The following is a 17,277-nucleotide window of genomic DNA, read 5'->3' as shown; positions in this document are numbered from 1 at the left end:
CACTCGTATGAGTATCTCCACAGTTTGCCACTGGTCACAAGCCGGGGAGTGACGTTTCTGTGCTATAGGATCTACGTGTGTTCTTTGATAGCAGATACTTCCGAGAGCTTCTCAAAGTGGTTTTACTCTTACGTTATCCCAGCAGGAACAGTTGTGAGTTTCAGTTGCTTCAAGTCTTTACCAATTTGGTATTTTCTTTTTCACTTTTAGAATTTTGCTCCTTGTGTCCTGGTATCTCATTCTGCCTTCAACTGCATTTCTCTGAGTGTGTTTCCTTTTATGAGATGCTACAAATTCTTTGCTCCAATGGCTGTTCCACCTTAAATCCACACCAGCAATGGATGACTGTTCCCACTGTCTGCAGCCTCACCAGGACTTGGTGTCTGTCATTTTCTTTACATCCCATTATGATGGTGTGTAATGGTATCTTACCTTGGTTTTTATTTGCATTTCCCTAGTTACCAGTGAGGTTGAATACCTTTTCATACGCTTCTCTGGTGAGGTGTCAAAAACCTTATGCCTATTTTTAGTGTGATATTTTACTAAAATTGAGGTTTGTAATTTCTGTATTGATTCTTGATAAAAATTCTTTATCAGCTATATACTTTGCAAATATATTCTCCCAGTCTATCTTATTTTTTTACTTTCAACAATGTTTTTTATCATGAAAAACTTGTGATAAAGCTTTATCTTCTTTTTTCTTTTGTAGATCACATTTTTCCTATCAAGTGTAAGAAATTTTGCCCAATCTGAGGTTCCAAGGAGTTTTCTCTTATTTTTTTCTTCTGGAAGTTTTGTAGTTTTAGGTTTTCATTTAGGATTATAATCCATTTTGAGGTAATTTTTCTATTTGATGCAAGAGATGGAGCATTTTTCATTTCTTTTTGCATATGGATTCAAATTTTTCCAGATTCATTAACAAGTTAAGAAAAACTCCTTTCCTTAAGATTACACTATAGAGAGAGAAGTCAATAAACATTAAATACAATAAATAACTGTTTTATGTGGTATATATGATTATAAGTCCTATGGCCAAAAGAAAACTACATATAGAGTAGCATAAAAATATAGAGAGTAGCAAAAAGGATTTCAGATTTGGATGAATTAATTAGATAGGTTTATAAATGATGGAATAGATATCTGACCTAGTTCATGAGAGATTTTTCACCTTCTATATTCCCTCTAAGTATCATAAAATGTAAGAGTAATACTATATTACTTCTGACAAAAAACTTTGACAGTACTAAGAAAAAAAATTAAATAATGACATGTGATTTATTACCTCATTATTAACATTGGGTGGAACCCAAGTAACAATTGTAGTTACGGATTTACAATCATAATGATGACATATTGAAAGTTCCTTTATGATTCATTAATATGCTATAATATTCACAATCCAAATTCCTAAGGGCATATTTAGATTCTGAAATTCCTTAAAAATTGATTTCTTCTTTTTAAATTCCAAATACATTGAAGTTTTAATAAGTAAAATAGTGATAATAATGTAGACATACAAAAACCCACATACTAAACATTGTATCTTCTCTGGTTTTGGTATCAGAGTGATGGTGGCCTCATAGAATGAGTTTGGGAGTGTTCCTTCCTATGCAATTTTTTGAAATAGTTTCAGAAGGATAGTTGTTAACTCTTCTCTAAATGTTTGACAGAATTCGTCTGTGAAGCCATCTGGACTTTTGTTTGTTGGGAGTTTTTTAATGACACTTTCAATTTCAGTTTTTGTGATTGGCCTGTTCATATTTTCTGTTTCTTCCTGGTTCTGTATTGGGAAATTGCACCTTTCCAAGAATTTGTCCATTTCTTCTAGGTTGTCCATTTTATTGGCATAGAGTTGCTTGTAATAGTCTCTTATGATCCTTGGTATTTCTGTGGTGTCAGTTGTAACTTCTCCTTTTTCATTTCTAATTTTATTGAATTGAGCCCTCTCCCTTATTTTCTTGATGAGTCTGGCTAAAGGTTTATCAATTTTGTTTATCTTTTCAAAGAACCAGCTTTTAGTTTCATTGATCTTTTCTACTGTTTACTTAGTCTCTACTTCATTTATTTCTGCTCTGATCTTTATGATTTCTTTCCTTCTGCTAATTTTGGGTTTTGTTTGTTCTTCTTTCTCTAGTTGCTTTAGGTGTAAGGTTAGGTTGTTTATTTGTGATTTCTCTTATTTCCTGATGTAAGATTATAAACTTACTTGCTATAAACTTCCCTCTTAGAATTGCTTTTGCTGCATCCCATAGGTTTTGGATTGATGTGTTTTCATTTTCATTTGTCTCTAGGTATTTTTTTATTTCCTCTTTCTTCAGTGATCCATTGGTTGTTTAGTAGCATATTGTTTAGCCTCCATGTATTTTCACTTTTTATAGTTTTTTCCCTTGTAGTTGACTTCTAATCTCATAGCATTGTTATAGGAAAAGATGTTTGATATGATTTTAATTTTCTTAAATTTACCTAGGCTTGCTTTACAGCCCAGCATGTGATATATCCTGGAGAATGTTCCATGTGCACTTGAAAAGAATGTGTATTCTGTTGCTTTCAGATGGAATGCTCTGTAAATATCAATTAAGTCCATTTGGTCTAATGTGTCACTTAAGGTGTGTATTTCCTTATTGATTTTCTGTCTGCATGATCTGTCCATTGATGTAAGCGGGGTGTTAAAGTCCCTCACTATTATTGTGTTACAGTCAATTATTCCTTTTATGGCTGTTAGCATTTGCCTTATATATTGGGGTGCTCCTATGTTGGGTGTATATATATTTACAATTGTTATATCTTCTGCTTGGATTGATCCCTTGATCATTATATAGTGTCCTGCTTTGTCTCTTGCAACAGTCTTTAATTTAAAGTCTATTTTGTCTGATATGAGAATTGCTACTCCAGCTTTCTTTTGATTTCCATTTGCATGGAATATCTTTTTCCATCCCCTCACTTTCAGTCTGTATGTGTCCCTAGGTCTGAAGTGGGTCTCTTGTACACAGCATATATATGGGTCTTGTTTTTGTATCCATTCAGCTAGTCTATGTCTTTTGGTTGGAGCATTTAATCCATTTACATTTAAGGTAATTACTGATATGTATGTTCTTATTGCCATTTTGTTAGTTGTTTTGGATTTGTTTTTGTAGGTCTTTTTTCTTCCTTCCATTTTGTTCTCTGTTCTTGTGATTTGATGATTATCTTTAGCGTTGTGTTTGGATTCCTTTTTCTTTTTTGTGTGTATATCTATTGTACATTTTTGGTTTGTGGTTATCATCAGGTTTTGATATAGTGTATATATATATATATATATATATATATATATATATATATAGTATATATATACACACAAGATTGTTTTAAGTTGTTGGTCTCTTAATTTCAAATATATTTCAAATATCCTGCATTTGTGCTCTCCTCTTCTCATGATTGTTGGTTTTGATGTCATATTTGTGCGTGGATAATTTCCTACTTTTACTGTATATTTGCCTTTACTGATGATACCACAAAAAAGAAAATTACAGGCCAATATCACTGATGAACTTAAACACAAAAACCCTCAAAAAATACTAGCAAACTGAATCCAACAGTATAGTAAAGGGATCATATAACATGATCAAGTGGGATTTATCCCAGGGATGCAAGGATATTTCAATATCCACAAATCAATAAGTGTGATATATCACATAAACAAACTGAAGAATAAGAACCATATGATCATTTCAAAAATTGCATAAAAACCTTTGACAAAATTCAACACCCATTTATCATAAAAACTCCCCAGAAAGGGCATAGAAGGAACATACCTCAATATAATAAAGGACCTATATGAAAAACCCACAGCTAATATCATACTCAAAAGTGAACAACTGAAAGCATTTCCTCTAATCAGGAACAAGACAAGGATGTCCACTTTCACCACTTTTGTTCAACATAGTTTTGGAAGTCCTAGCCATGGCACTAAGAGAAGAAAAACAAATAAAAGGGACCCAAACTGTAAAAGAAGAAGTAAAACTGTCACTGTTTGTAGATGACATGATACCATACATAGAAAATCCTAAAGATGCTACCAGAAAACTACTAGAGCTCATCAATGAATTTGGTAAAGTTGCAGGATACAAAATTAATGCATGGAAATCTGTCATATTTCTATACACTAACAACGAAAGATCAGAAAGAGAAGTTAAGGAAACAATCCCATTTATCATTGCATCAAAAAGAATAAAATACCTAGGAATAAACCTATATAAGGAAGCAAAAGACCTGTACTCCAAAAACTGTAATATGCTGATGAAAGAAATCAAAGATGACACAAACAGATGGAAAGATATACCATGTTCTTGGATTGAAAGAATCAATATTGTCAAAAGGCTATACTACCAATCTAAAGATTCAATGCAATCCCTATCAAATTACCAATGGCATTTTTTTTTGCAGATCTAGAACAAAAAAAATCTTAAAATTTGTATGGAAACAAAAAAGACCCCAAATAGCCAAAGCAATCTTGGGAAAGAAAAATGGAGCTGGAGGAATCAGGCTCCCTGACTTCAGACTATACTATAAAGCTACAGTAATCAAAACAGTACAGTACTGGCACAAAGTCAGAATTATAGATCAATGGAACAGGATAGAAAGCCCAGAAATAAACCCACACACCTACGGTCAATTAATCTAATAAAAACGAAAAGTAAAAAATGGGATCTAATTAAACTTAAAATCTTTTGCACAGCAAAGGTAACCATAAACCAAACAAAAAGATAACTCACAGAATGGGAGAAGATATTTGCATAGGATGCAACTGACAGGAGCTTACTTTCCAAAATATACAAACAGCACATGCAGCTCAATATAAAAACAAAAAACAAAACAACCAACCAAATTAAAAAATCGGCAGAAGATGTAAATAGAAAATTTTCCAAAGAAGACATACAGATGGCCAAAAATCACATGAAAAAAATGCTCAACATTGCTAATAATCAGAGAAATGCAGATCAAAACTACAATGAGGTATCACCTCACATTGGTCAGAATTGACAACATCAAAAAGTCTACAAATAATATATGCTGGAGAGTGCATGGAGAAAAGGGAGCCCTCCTACAGTGTTGGTGGGAATGCAAATTGGTGCAGCCACTATGGAGAACAGTATGGAGGTTCCTTAAAAAACTAAAAATAGAGCTACCATATGATCCAGCAATCCCACTCCTTGGCATATATCTGGAGAAAACAGTAATCTGAAAAGATACATGCACCCCAATGTTCAGTGCAGCACTATTTACAATAGCCAAGACAGGGAAGAAACCTAAATGTCCACTGACAGATGGATGGATAAAGAAGATGTGGTACATATATACAATGGAATATTACTCAGCCATATAAAAAAGAATGAAATAATGCCATTTGCAGCAACATGGATGGACCTAGAGATTATCATACTAAGTGATGTAAGTCAGACAGAGAAAGGCCAATATCATATGATATTACTTATATGTGGCATCTAAAAAATGATACAAATGAAAACGAAAAGAGACTCAACAGGCACAGAAAACAAACTTATGGTTGCCAGAGGGGAAAGGGGTAGGGATAAATGAGGAGTTTGGGATTAACATATACACACTACTATATATAAAACAGATAACCAACGAGGACCTACTGTATAGCACAGGGAACTATACTCAATACTCTGTTATAACCTATATGGGAAAAGAATCTGAAAAAGAATAGATGTATGTATAACTAAATCACTTTGCTGTACACCTAAAACGAACACATTTTAAATCAACTATACTCCAATATAAAATAAAAATTAAAAAAATAATTTCATCTTCTTTAATGAATAGTCTCCAAGGAAGAAAGTTATTCAAAGAGACAGTCAAATTATGTTTCATATTAGAATGAAAACGAAAAGTCTGGCATGTATCTATTTTCATTTATCTATGTGAATTAGTAAGAAAAGATAAACAGTATTGTGTATATTGTTTATATGCCATCTAGGGCAAGTAACTTTTTAATTACTTGCTTATATTTTTTGAAAAAAAAAGTTAAAATATATTTGGAAAATTAAAGGCAATTACAGTAGAGGGAGTTAATATTTCACAATAAAAATATGTTGGTCTCACTAATGAAGAAAGAAAATGTTCTTGCTTCTAATTTGGACAGTAATGCATTTTGTTGTTTCTTTGAATAAATAATAATTTTGTTTATAAAGTCATTCCAATATTAGACTAAAAATAGGATGATAATAAGAAAAAGAGCATCATGCTCTGTTGAGAGCAAATACTTATCTCATTTTAAATTACAGATCATTGAATCAAGTTACACATTAATCAATGTCTTTCTTTTAATTATACTGTGTAACAGGTGAAAACATTTCTATTGTTTTTCCTCAGAAAATATAATAAACATTAAAAAGATTAGGATTGTAATGTTTATTGAAAATGTGATTAACAGATTTTGAATATTCAGTGTCCAAACTGACAAGTCCACAGATACCAATTGAAGCCATGGTGAAGGTGCCTACTGCTAATGTTGAAACTATGTGAAAACTTTAGTCTTCTTAATTCTGTGAGATATGATAGATTGACCCTCTTTCCCTTTTCTCTGAATACCAAAATAATTTTTAAGTCTATATTGTCACTACCCAAAGATGATGAGATATCTGCTGAGAAACAAGTAAAATATAATTATCAAGTAAATCATCAGAAGCAAATTAATGTAAATGTTATAATTGACAATTAATGTGAATATCGCAAATTTATACTAAATAAATTAATGTATTTGAAAATGTACTTTATTAGCCCAGACATTTGATATTTTCTTTTCATAATGAATTATTTTAATTATTTCATAAGAGTACTATTCAAAATAGAAGTTTTTAAAAAAAAATTTAGGTGCATTTTACTATAGCTCTCTTCCAAAAGACTGGTAAGTATAAAGATATAAAATATACAGTGAAAGGAATGAAAGCATTTATCAAAATAATTTAACAGTGATATATCCATTGAGTAAAATGCATTCATTAAATTCTAATTAACCTCACTAAAATATTTTGTCTAGTTTTCCACTTCAATTTACCTATGTATGTACAGATAACATGTATAAAAATTTCAATTCAGAAAAAAATGAAATTGGATTCTGTATCTAAGGAAACTTCTGGAACAGAGGTCAGAAGTCTGGTTAAAAAGACCATGACTTGGATCACTAGGGTAAAAAAAAAAAGCATGGACTTAGATTTATTTTTCATATGTTAATAGTGGAATACAAGATTATTCTTAATGGAAAATGCTCTTGTCAGAAATTCATTTCAGAAAATATGTGAGAAACAGATTTCTGCCTTACCATGATTACTGATGAATGATGAAAGTCTGGTATATTTACTAAACTTTTCTTGCACGAAAATACAAATTATCTACATGCAGTGCTTTCAGTGTGCATTATTTAGTGTCTCAATTTTAATCAATCAAAAACTATTATTAAATATTGTGTGTGGTGTGTGGCTGTGGAACATGGAAGGTAAATGCAACATATGTCTTTAGGAGAATTAATCATTTTAGGGGAGGAGATCAAGATGGTGGTTTAGGAGGATGTGGAACTCACCTCCTCCACAAACACATCAAAAATACATCTACATGTGGAACAATTAATTCTCACTGAAAACTAACTGGAGACTGGCAGAAAGACTCTTGTCCAACCAAGGCTATAAAAAAGATACACATGGAATTGGGTGGAAAGGGAAGAGAAGCAATCAGATCAGGGCCTGTCCACTGGGAGGAGACTCAGAACAGGAGGAGGATTATAGGAGCAGAGACCCTCCCTGGGGAGTGAGTGGTACCAGCCATGTACTGGGCCTCCCAGTCCTGGGGGCCAACAGAGGGAAGACCAGCCCCCTTGGCTGGTTGCAGGGCCAGTGTGACCAGCAGGAGGGCTGTGGGAAGCCTGGAATCCTCTCGTGAGGAGTGTGTGCACACGCTTGCTTACTCCCAAAACAGGCAGAAGGTGGATCGAAACTACGTGGGTCTCTGGGTGGTTTCCACAACAGCCCTATAGCACACATCCCCGCCTGAGCTGAACGATCACTCTGGCCCTGCTTGTTTCACGACACGGCTCCATGCTGGGGAGAGGATGGCAGCAGATGAGGAAAGAGCTCAGCTTTGAGGCACAGAGGTGGTTCAGACTCAGAGCAGCATCTGAGAAGGGGGGGGGGCAGCCATTACTGGTGTTTACACAGGCAGTGCATCCCAAGTGGTCTGGGCCACTGACTGGCTGCGGCCCACATAACCTGTGCCCAAACCCATGTCAAGCACCCGCATCAGCCCCTCTTGCTCCAGCAATGCTCCCCTCTGGGACAAGGGTTCCTGGGATTCTGGGATATGGGGACAGTTAAGGGGACAGATCCAGCTTGGACTTGACCCTCAGGGCTTCTGTGCCAGAGACTAGGAAACTGGCCCCACCCCTGATAGAGTGGTGACAACCACCGAGCTGAAGAGAAGCCCCATCTCACCCCTGGCTCTGGTTCTAGCCCCTCCACCTCCAGCTCCACTTCCTACCAAGGAGACAGCTGCCAGCACACTCTAAGCAAAGCCATGACTTGTGTTCATGTCAGATCCAGGTCTCCCACCAAAGCCACTGGGCACGTGAAGACTGTATAGGCACGGTCCCCCTCAAGGACACCCCTTCAAGACTTGGGTAGGTAACTGTTTCACCTAATTTCATAGAGACAGAGTGTTAGGCAAAATGAGAAGACAGAGGAATTTTTCAATTGAAAGAGCAAGAGAAAACCCCTGAAAAAACAACTAATAAAACAGAAATAAATATTGTACCAGATAAAGAGTTCAAAGCATTAGTAATAGGAATGCTGATTTAGGGAAAAGAATAGATGAACATGGTGAGAATTTTAACAAGGAACTAGAAAATATAAAAGACAATCAGTCAGAACTGAAGACTACAATAACTGAAATGAAAAACGTGCTAGAAGGAATTAACAACAAATTGGTGATAGAGAAGAATGCATAAGTGATCTGGAAGATAGAATAATGGAAATCACCCAATCAAAACAGCAAAAAGAAAAACAAATTAAAAAATGAGAACAGATTAAGGGATCTCTGGGACAAACTCAAGCATACCAACATTCACATTATAGCCAGAAGTCTAAGAGAGAGAGAAGGGGGTCGAAAATGTATTTAATGAAATTATGGATGAAACTTCCCAAATCTGAAGAAGGAAAGAGATATCCAGGTACAGGAAGCACAGAAGGTCCCAAACAAGATGATCTCAACTGGACCCAAATCAAGACATATCATAATTAAAATGGCAAAAATTATAGATAAAGAGAAAATTCTAAAGGCAGCAAGAAAAAAACAAAGAGTCATGTACAAGGGAACCCCCATAAGGCTATCAGGTGATTTTTCTGCAAAAACGTTGCAGTGTGAAGGGTGTGGCATGATATATTTAAGGTGCTGAAAGGGAAAAACCTGCAACCCAGCAAGTTTATGATTTAGAACTGAAGGAGAGATAAAGAACTTTTAAGAAAAGGAAAAACTGAAAGAGTTCATTAATACTAAACTGACCTTAAAAGAAGTGTTAAAGGGTCTTCTCTAAATGGAAAAAAAAAGGCTATAACAAGAAGTAAGAATCTGTGGGAAAGGAAAAATCCCACTAGTAAAGGCAAACATATAGTAAAGGCTGAGGATCAATCACTTAAATAAGCAAGTACAAAAATTAAAAGACAAAAAAAAAATGTAAGACCAACTATAACTACAATATTCAGTAAACGGATAAATATGAAGATTTAAAATATGATATCATGAACACAAAATGTCAGGGAGTTAAAAGTGTAGCTCTTTTAGAATGTGTTTGAACTTAAATGGCTACCTGTTTAAAACAAGTTGATATAGTTATACATCAACATATATATGAACCCCCTGGTAAACAAATCAAAAACCTACAATATACACAAAAAGTAGAGAAAAAGGAATACAAGCATACCACTAAAGAAAATCATCAAACCGTAAGGGGAGAAATTAAAGAAGAAAAGACAAAGAACTGCAAAAACATCCAGAAAACAAATAACAAAATGGCAATAAGTACATACCTATCAATAATTACTTTAAATGTAAATAGACTAAATGCTCCAATCAAAAGACAGAGTTGCTGAAGAAATAAAAAACAAGACCTCACTTCAACAATAGTCTCACTTCAACAAGAGTTGGACCTACAAAAGACTCCAAATTGCCAAAGCAATCTTGAGGGAAAGAAAAGAAACAAAGCAGGATGTACACTCCTCCCAGATTTCAGACTATATTATGAAGCTACAATAATCAAAATAGCATGGTCCTGGCACAAAAACAGAAACATAGATCAATGGAACACCATAGACAGCCCAGAAATAAACCCACACACTACAGTCAATTAATCTAAAACAAAGGAGCCCAGAATATACAATGGAGAAAAGATAATCTCTTCAGTAAGTGGTGCTGGGAAAACTGGACAGCTACATGTAAAAGAATAAGATTAGAATATTTTCTCACTCAATATATAAAAATAAACTCAAAGTGGATTATAGATCTAAATGTAAGACCTGAAACCATAAAACTCCTAGAAGAGAACATAGGCAGAACACTCTTTGACATAAATCATAGCAATATTTTTTTGGATCTGTCTCCTAAGACAAAGGAAACAAAAACAAAAAATTTTAAACAGGACAGAATTAAACCTAAAAGATTTTGCACAGCAAAGGAAGCTACTGACAAAAGGAAAAGACCACCTACTGAATGGGAGAAAATATTTGTAAATGATATCACTAATAAGGGGTTGATATCCAAAACATATAAACAGCTCATACAACTCAATATCAGAAAACAAACAACCCATTTAAAAGATCTAATAGACATTTTTCCAAACAAGATATTCAGATGGCCAACAGGCACATGAAAAAAAGCTCAGCATCACTAATCATCACAGAAATGCAGATCAAAACCACAATGAGATATCACCTCACACCTTTCAGAATGGCCATCAACAAAAAGACCACAAATCACAAATGTTAGTAAGGATGTGGAGAAAAGGGAACCCTCCTACACTGTTGGTGGGAATGTAAGTTGGTGCAGCCACTATGGAGAACAGTATGGAGGTTCCTCCAAAAACTAAAACTAGAACTACCGTATGATCTAGCAATTCCACTCCTGGGTATATATCCAAAGAAAACAAAAACACTAATACAAAAAGATACGTGCATCCCAACGTTCATAGCAATGTTATTTACAATAGCCAAGATATGGAAGCAACCCTAAGTGTCCATCAACAGATGAATGGATAAGGAAGATATCACACACACACACACACACACACACACACACACTCACACACACACGTATATTCACAGGATTACTCAGCCATAAGAAATGAGAGTCTGCCATTTGCAACAACGTAGTTGGACCTAGAGGTTATTATGCTTAGTGAAATAAGTCAGAGAAAGACAAATACTGTATGTTATCACTTAAATGTGGAATCTAAATAACAAAACAAACAAATACATATAACAAAACAGAAACAGATTCACAGATATAGAGAACAAACTAGTAGTTACCAGTGGGGAGAAGCCAGGGGGAGGGGCAAGATATGCATATGGGATTAAGAGATATAAACTACTATGTATAAAATAAATAAGATACAAGGATATATTGTCCAGCACAGGAAAATATAGCCATTATTTTGTAATAACTTTAAATGGAGTATAATCTATAAAAATATTGAATCACTGTTGTACACCTGAAGCTAATATAATATTGTAAAACAACAATACTACAATTAAAAAACCATTTATTATTTTATTAGAGAAACAACATGAGAAAATGTGGAGCCATTGGAAATAAAAGCGAACAGTACATAAGACAGAATTTAAGTATGTATGTTACAGAATAAATGTCATATAAATTTAAAATAAATGATTTAAAGTCTATTTTGTTATAAAATGTATCTGTAATTTCTGCTTCTTACAGTGAATAGAAAATAATCCAAGAGTCTATGATTTTGTGAATGTTTTCATTTTATTATTCAGCTAGCATGGATTTTGGCATTGCCATGCATGAAAGAAATTGACCTGGTAAGGAGGGAACAGCTGAGTTGAATTGGAAGCTTCAAAATATTCTCCTTGAATTCCAAAGAACTCTGAAGAAAACGACTGAGGGTACATGACAGCAACAACAGTAACAATACAAGAACAAATTCACAGACCCTTTTCAAATCAGTGAATCTTTCGAGATTATTTTAATGTCAGGTTTATAAATGTAAATTTTAAACAAGGTATAAATACACAGGTTAGAGAGAAGATGCATGGAAAATAACACTTTTACTTTAAGTGTAGATAATACTAGGAAAGCTATATCCTGATAGTTAATTCACACTTACCTCAAATGCGTAAATTAGTTAAATTTTCAATTTAAGGATTTGTTACCCTTACATGCATAGCAATGTAAACTGATAGTTTTTTTAAAAAAAAAAGCCAGAGTGCAAAACCAATGCCACTTGTCAGGTTACTAAAGTATAGTGGAAATTTTTATTTAAAAATTCTTTCTAGATTTTTTTATCTTAAAAGTGTTATGTCAATCAAAATATTCCACAACTGCCTGAGGAATACATCACATCCAGCAGAAGAATTCAGCACTCAGAAAATTAAATTGGAGCCAATGAGGGAGCGGATGATATATATGCCATTTATAAATAAATTAGGCTCTTTATAAATCACGAGTACTTTAATCTAAATAGCTCCCATATATCAACAACAAAAACTAAGTAAATCAATTTTTCATTTTGTGCCACAGCTTTGGAGCATACACAAAATTAAATTAGAAAATTTGCTATTGATAAAAAAATAATACGACTGTCATATATTTTAAATCTCTTATATTTACACATTCTCCCATCATTTCAACAGTTTTCTGTTTTATAGGACTCCTTTTATCATGTTTGTTACCGTGCCTGGGACATGAGTGCCTGAGGCATTGCAAAGTAATTAGAAGTGGCCCAAGAATACACTCAGACGCAGCTCTCTATATAGATACAATATTAGTTTTCAAAAATACTGACTATATAAAATGCAGAGGGCGTTGAAAGATACACTGAAGTCACTGTAGTTTTTTGGTTGATATGTATTTTCTTCAATAGATACAGAATGTATAATTAATTGCCATTAATTCCATCTCAACAATTTTAACAATAACTTATAAAGAGGTTCTTATACTCAAAGTGGCTGAAGGCCAATATTTTAGAATTTAAAAAATCCATTAAACGCTATAAATTTTTTTACGGGAATGTAAAATTAAAATAGCTATGGTTTCAATTAATTCAAATTTGGCACTGGTTCTCAAAATATTGCATCTTGGCAGATAAAGAAAAATTAGAAAATACTTAAACTATTTCAAAATAAATCCTTTAAGAGTTAGACCAGTCCCTATTTATCTATTTTGACTGAGAAACTTATTAATGAAGAAAATTTCAGTGCTTTCTTCTGAGTTACGCAGTATATAAGCTTTGTGATAGAAAGTTTTTTTGATTCCTCATATAATAATCTGCTTATGAAACTGTTAATTTGCCTTGCTTTTCATAAATCATAAAAATACTCTTCCCCATTCCTACTAAGCATGAATATCATTTTTTCTATCAAGTGTTGCTTCTTGGTTTGGTAATGTGAAGTCTAGGAACCTGGAAGAATTCACGCTACTCCCTAAACCTTAGCTCAGGTTTGGTGGGTGGTCATTTACTGGCCTCTAGAACCTGATTCACTACATCAGATTCATCGCGTACATTATTCTGCTGTCCTCCCCATACCAATTCCAGTGACAAGAGAACGCAGCATATGCATTACCTCTTACAGTCCGTCCTGCTCAGCAAAGACCCACTCTGAGGTATAGATGTTGGGATTGGAAGGAAGATCTAGATGTTCGTGGTGCCTTATCTGTTCTCGCTAGAACTTTAGTGAAGATGGCTTTAGGGCGTGCCTGCTTGATGTGTGTGTTTTGGAGATCCGGGAGAGAACATGTTTGAAATGGATTTGGAGATTGATGGAAGTTGGATTTTATTCTCTTTATTTTTGTGTGAGTTGGTATGACAAATAATTCGTGCTGAACGTTTGCACAGCACTGAGCAATGTAAAAAATTTTCCTTTAACTAGGTTTTACTGTGAGATGGGAAAACTGAAGTCCCATGTTTTCCTGACACTGTTTGTTTTGGCACAAGAAGGGCTGTGGTGTCACTGGGCCGTTGCTTTAAAATACTTCCTGCTCCCCATCTACAGCCCTCCTCAAAGTCTCAACCGTCTCCATCAAAAAGCTGATGTTTCCTTTTTATGAAAAGAAATTTTAAAAATCACATAGTATCCAATAGGCCAAATACAGCAATAGATTAAAATATAAAGAAAGGCAGGATATATTCAGGCTGTAGTCATAAAGAGCAGATTGATAATACACGAAAAGATAAAGAAGCGGTATGACATTTAAGACCCAGACATTAGAACTTACCACCAAAATGGACAAAGTAAAAGAGGAGCAGAATTTAACGATATTAAGGAAGAGTTACTTTCTTTAAAGCGCATTTGACGCAACCGTCTTTAGTTTCACACTGTTTCTCAGTTTGCTTTAATCTATGCAGCACTGTGATGAACATGAAACCCCACATCCCTATTTAATCATATTTAGCAGTTCCAAGTGCACGACATATTGTACACAAATTTTAAAAACAGACAATACTGATACTTTTTTCAAAATGATATGTACCCCTACCTTATACTGTCTTATTTCCTTGACACAAAAAAGAACCAAACTCAAATATATCGAAATAAAAGTAAAGGGAGGGGAATGAGATAATCCCAAAGGAAGAGCTATTATTATTTACTCATTTTTAATAAAATGCAGTGTGCACATATGAATTATAGCAACCCTTTGCTCTCATTAGAGTCCTCTGGGATTTCATCTCTCTCAGGAGGTGACCCCTTTGACAATGTGACACAAAAACTCAGAAAAGTGGAAATAATTATTGCAGATGTGAAGGTTAACCTTGAGGACTTGGGAAGATTATTAGAAATGAGGAAATCTGGTAAAAGCAATTATAAAAAAAAAGAAATGAAAGATACGGTATAAACTCAAAGTAGCTAAAAAGAGCCTAATGATAGCAACTAACATTTAGAGTGTAGGTAGTTTGGGATTCTCCTGGTATATGAATTTTATTATTCAATCTTTAAAAGAATGCATCAAGTGAGGAATCACTCTCTTTCACATTTTACTGATTGGGAAATAGTACTGAATGTAGCAGGTAACCTTCCCAAAGTATCATAGGTAGCAACTGGTAGCTTCAGAGCTCACACCAGCTTCCTCAAGCTCGGTGCAGCTCTCTTCAAGTTACAGGTTATACAGAAATTGATCAACAAGACAGAACCTCACAGAATGAACTGTGGCTTGTCTCTTACATGACATTTTATAATCACTTGATTCTTCCATAAGGTTGACGATAAGTGTCGGTGGTATACTGACACAACCACAGACTCAACATCCTGTTCACCCCCTCCTGCTATGTACACCCTGAATTAATGAAAACTTGCATTTTTCCTTGTCATGGTTAGGCAATGGTATGCTGGCAGATGCTTAATAACCAGCTCTTTCATATTTTTTAAAAAGTCCTTATTTAGGGTATTTGCTGATTTCCATGGTGCAAAAACTCCCACAGGGGCTGACTTCAAGCCACCAAAATTACGTAATTAAACGCAGATTTGGGAAGCTGGTGTGAGCCAGCGTTCGCACACTGCAACAACAGGAGGTTTACCTGTTATCCTTCTGGTGATTGCCATTTGGAAGGCGCTTCACTTGTCAGTAATGATATTGGTACTGGTGAAAGGCAAGCAGGGCTTCAGGCAACAAGTCATTAATATTAACCCAGAATATCTCATCCAAAAAACTGACATGCTGAACACATCTAGAAAGCATTCTAATAAAAGTGCTAAGATAAAAATGATAACCCCAATATTTCTAATGATTTTATCATCCTAAAATATCTGAGGGAGAGTTGTCTGGTTTTGAAATTAATGTAAATGCATAACTAAGTGCAGATTTTAGTCCTAGATACTGTACTTTGGATTATTCCAATTATGTTTGCAAACTGCAAGATAAAATATCCATCAAAACATTGCTGTGTCCCGTTGGAAACTGATCTTCCTAAATCTATTATTCCTTCTACAAAATCTCCTGGTCTAGTGGTAATCCCCATTGTGCACTGTAACAAATATATAAAAATATTCCACAGTGATTAGTAAACTGCAAATCACAAAAATGAAAAGGATAAATATTTTCAAATTGAGATATATTCATACCAGCCCATCAACATCACACCAAATGTCTAAAATCTTTCATATCATGTTATACATTCGATATAAAGCAAAGTCAAACTGCTTCACAAAAAAGTTTTGGTTCTGGTAGGAAAGCAATGGAGTTTATTAACTACAAAGTAAGGGCTATAAAAATGTTTTAAGACTCTCGGGAAAACTCAGGCAGCAAAAATATCACTGAAAACTTTATAAGTAATACTCTGTTTCCATCCATTTTAATTAAAATCATAAATCTTACATTTTCCTGTTTCCTAGGTGCCTAAAAATATGCTTGCTAAGCCATGCTGTATTTCTAGGTTCTTTACAATTTAACTACATCTATTGTGATAATGTAATCAAAACCTTTTTAGGACTGCCTAAATTTTAATCAGACTAAATTTGTTTTTGCAAATGATGTTACTTAGATACACAAGAGTATATATTAAGGCTTATTACAATTATATATGAGGACACAAGCTGATTTTGTAATTCTGATGCTATTCAGCAATGCAAAGTAAAAAATAATTACTACTGGAAAACTTTCCATTGATTATGTCTAGATATACAAGCTTCTTTTATTGTTTTAAGATATAGAGACTGTTTCCAAAACCAAATTTAAAGCTGGATGAGAATGCTTATAATGCTATGTGCTTTGTTCGCTATATATACTACATCAATAATGTTTCTTTGAAACAAAAACTTATAAAAAATTGGGAGTTTTACTAACTTACTGCTTAGAATACTTTAATCTTCCCAAATGTCTACTAACTCACTCCACTTAATTACATGTTACACAGTCATACATCAGCTCATTCTTTCACACAGATTTTGGGCAACAAAAAGCAAATATATAAACTTTTTTTTAAAAGAAGAATTTTGTTTCATTCTTTTTTATGGTAGAGTAGTATTTCATTATCTATATATATGACACCTTTTTTTATCCATT

The sequence above is a fragment of the Eubalaena glacialis genome, chromosome 9 (genome assembly GCF_028564815.1).
Source record: "Eubalaena glacialis isolate mEubGla1 chromosome 9, mEubGla1.1.hap2.+ XY, whole genome shotgun sequence".
NCBI classification, from domain to species: domain Eukaryota; kingdom Metazoa; phylum Chordata; class Mammalia; order Artiodactyla; family Balaenidae; genus Eubalaena; species Eubalaena glacialis.
This window is presented reverse-complemented; position numbering follows the sequence as displayed.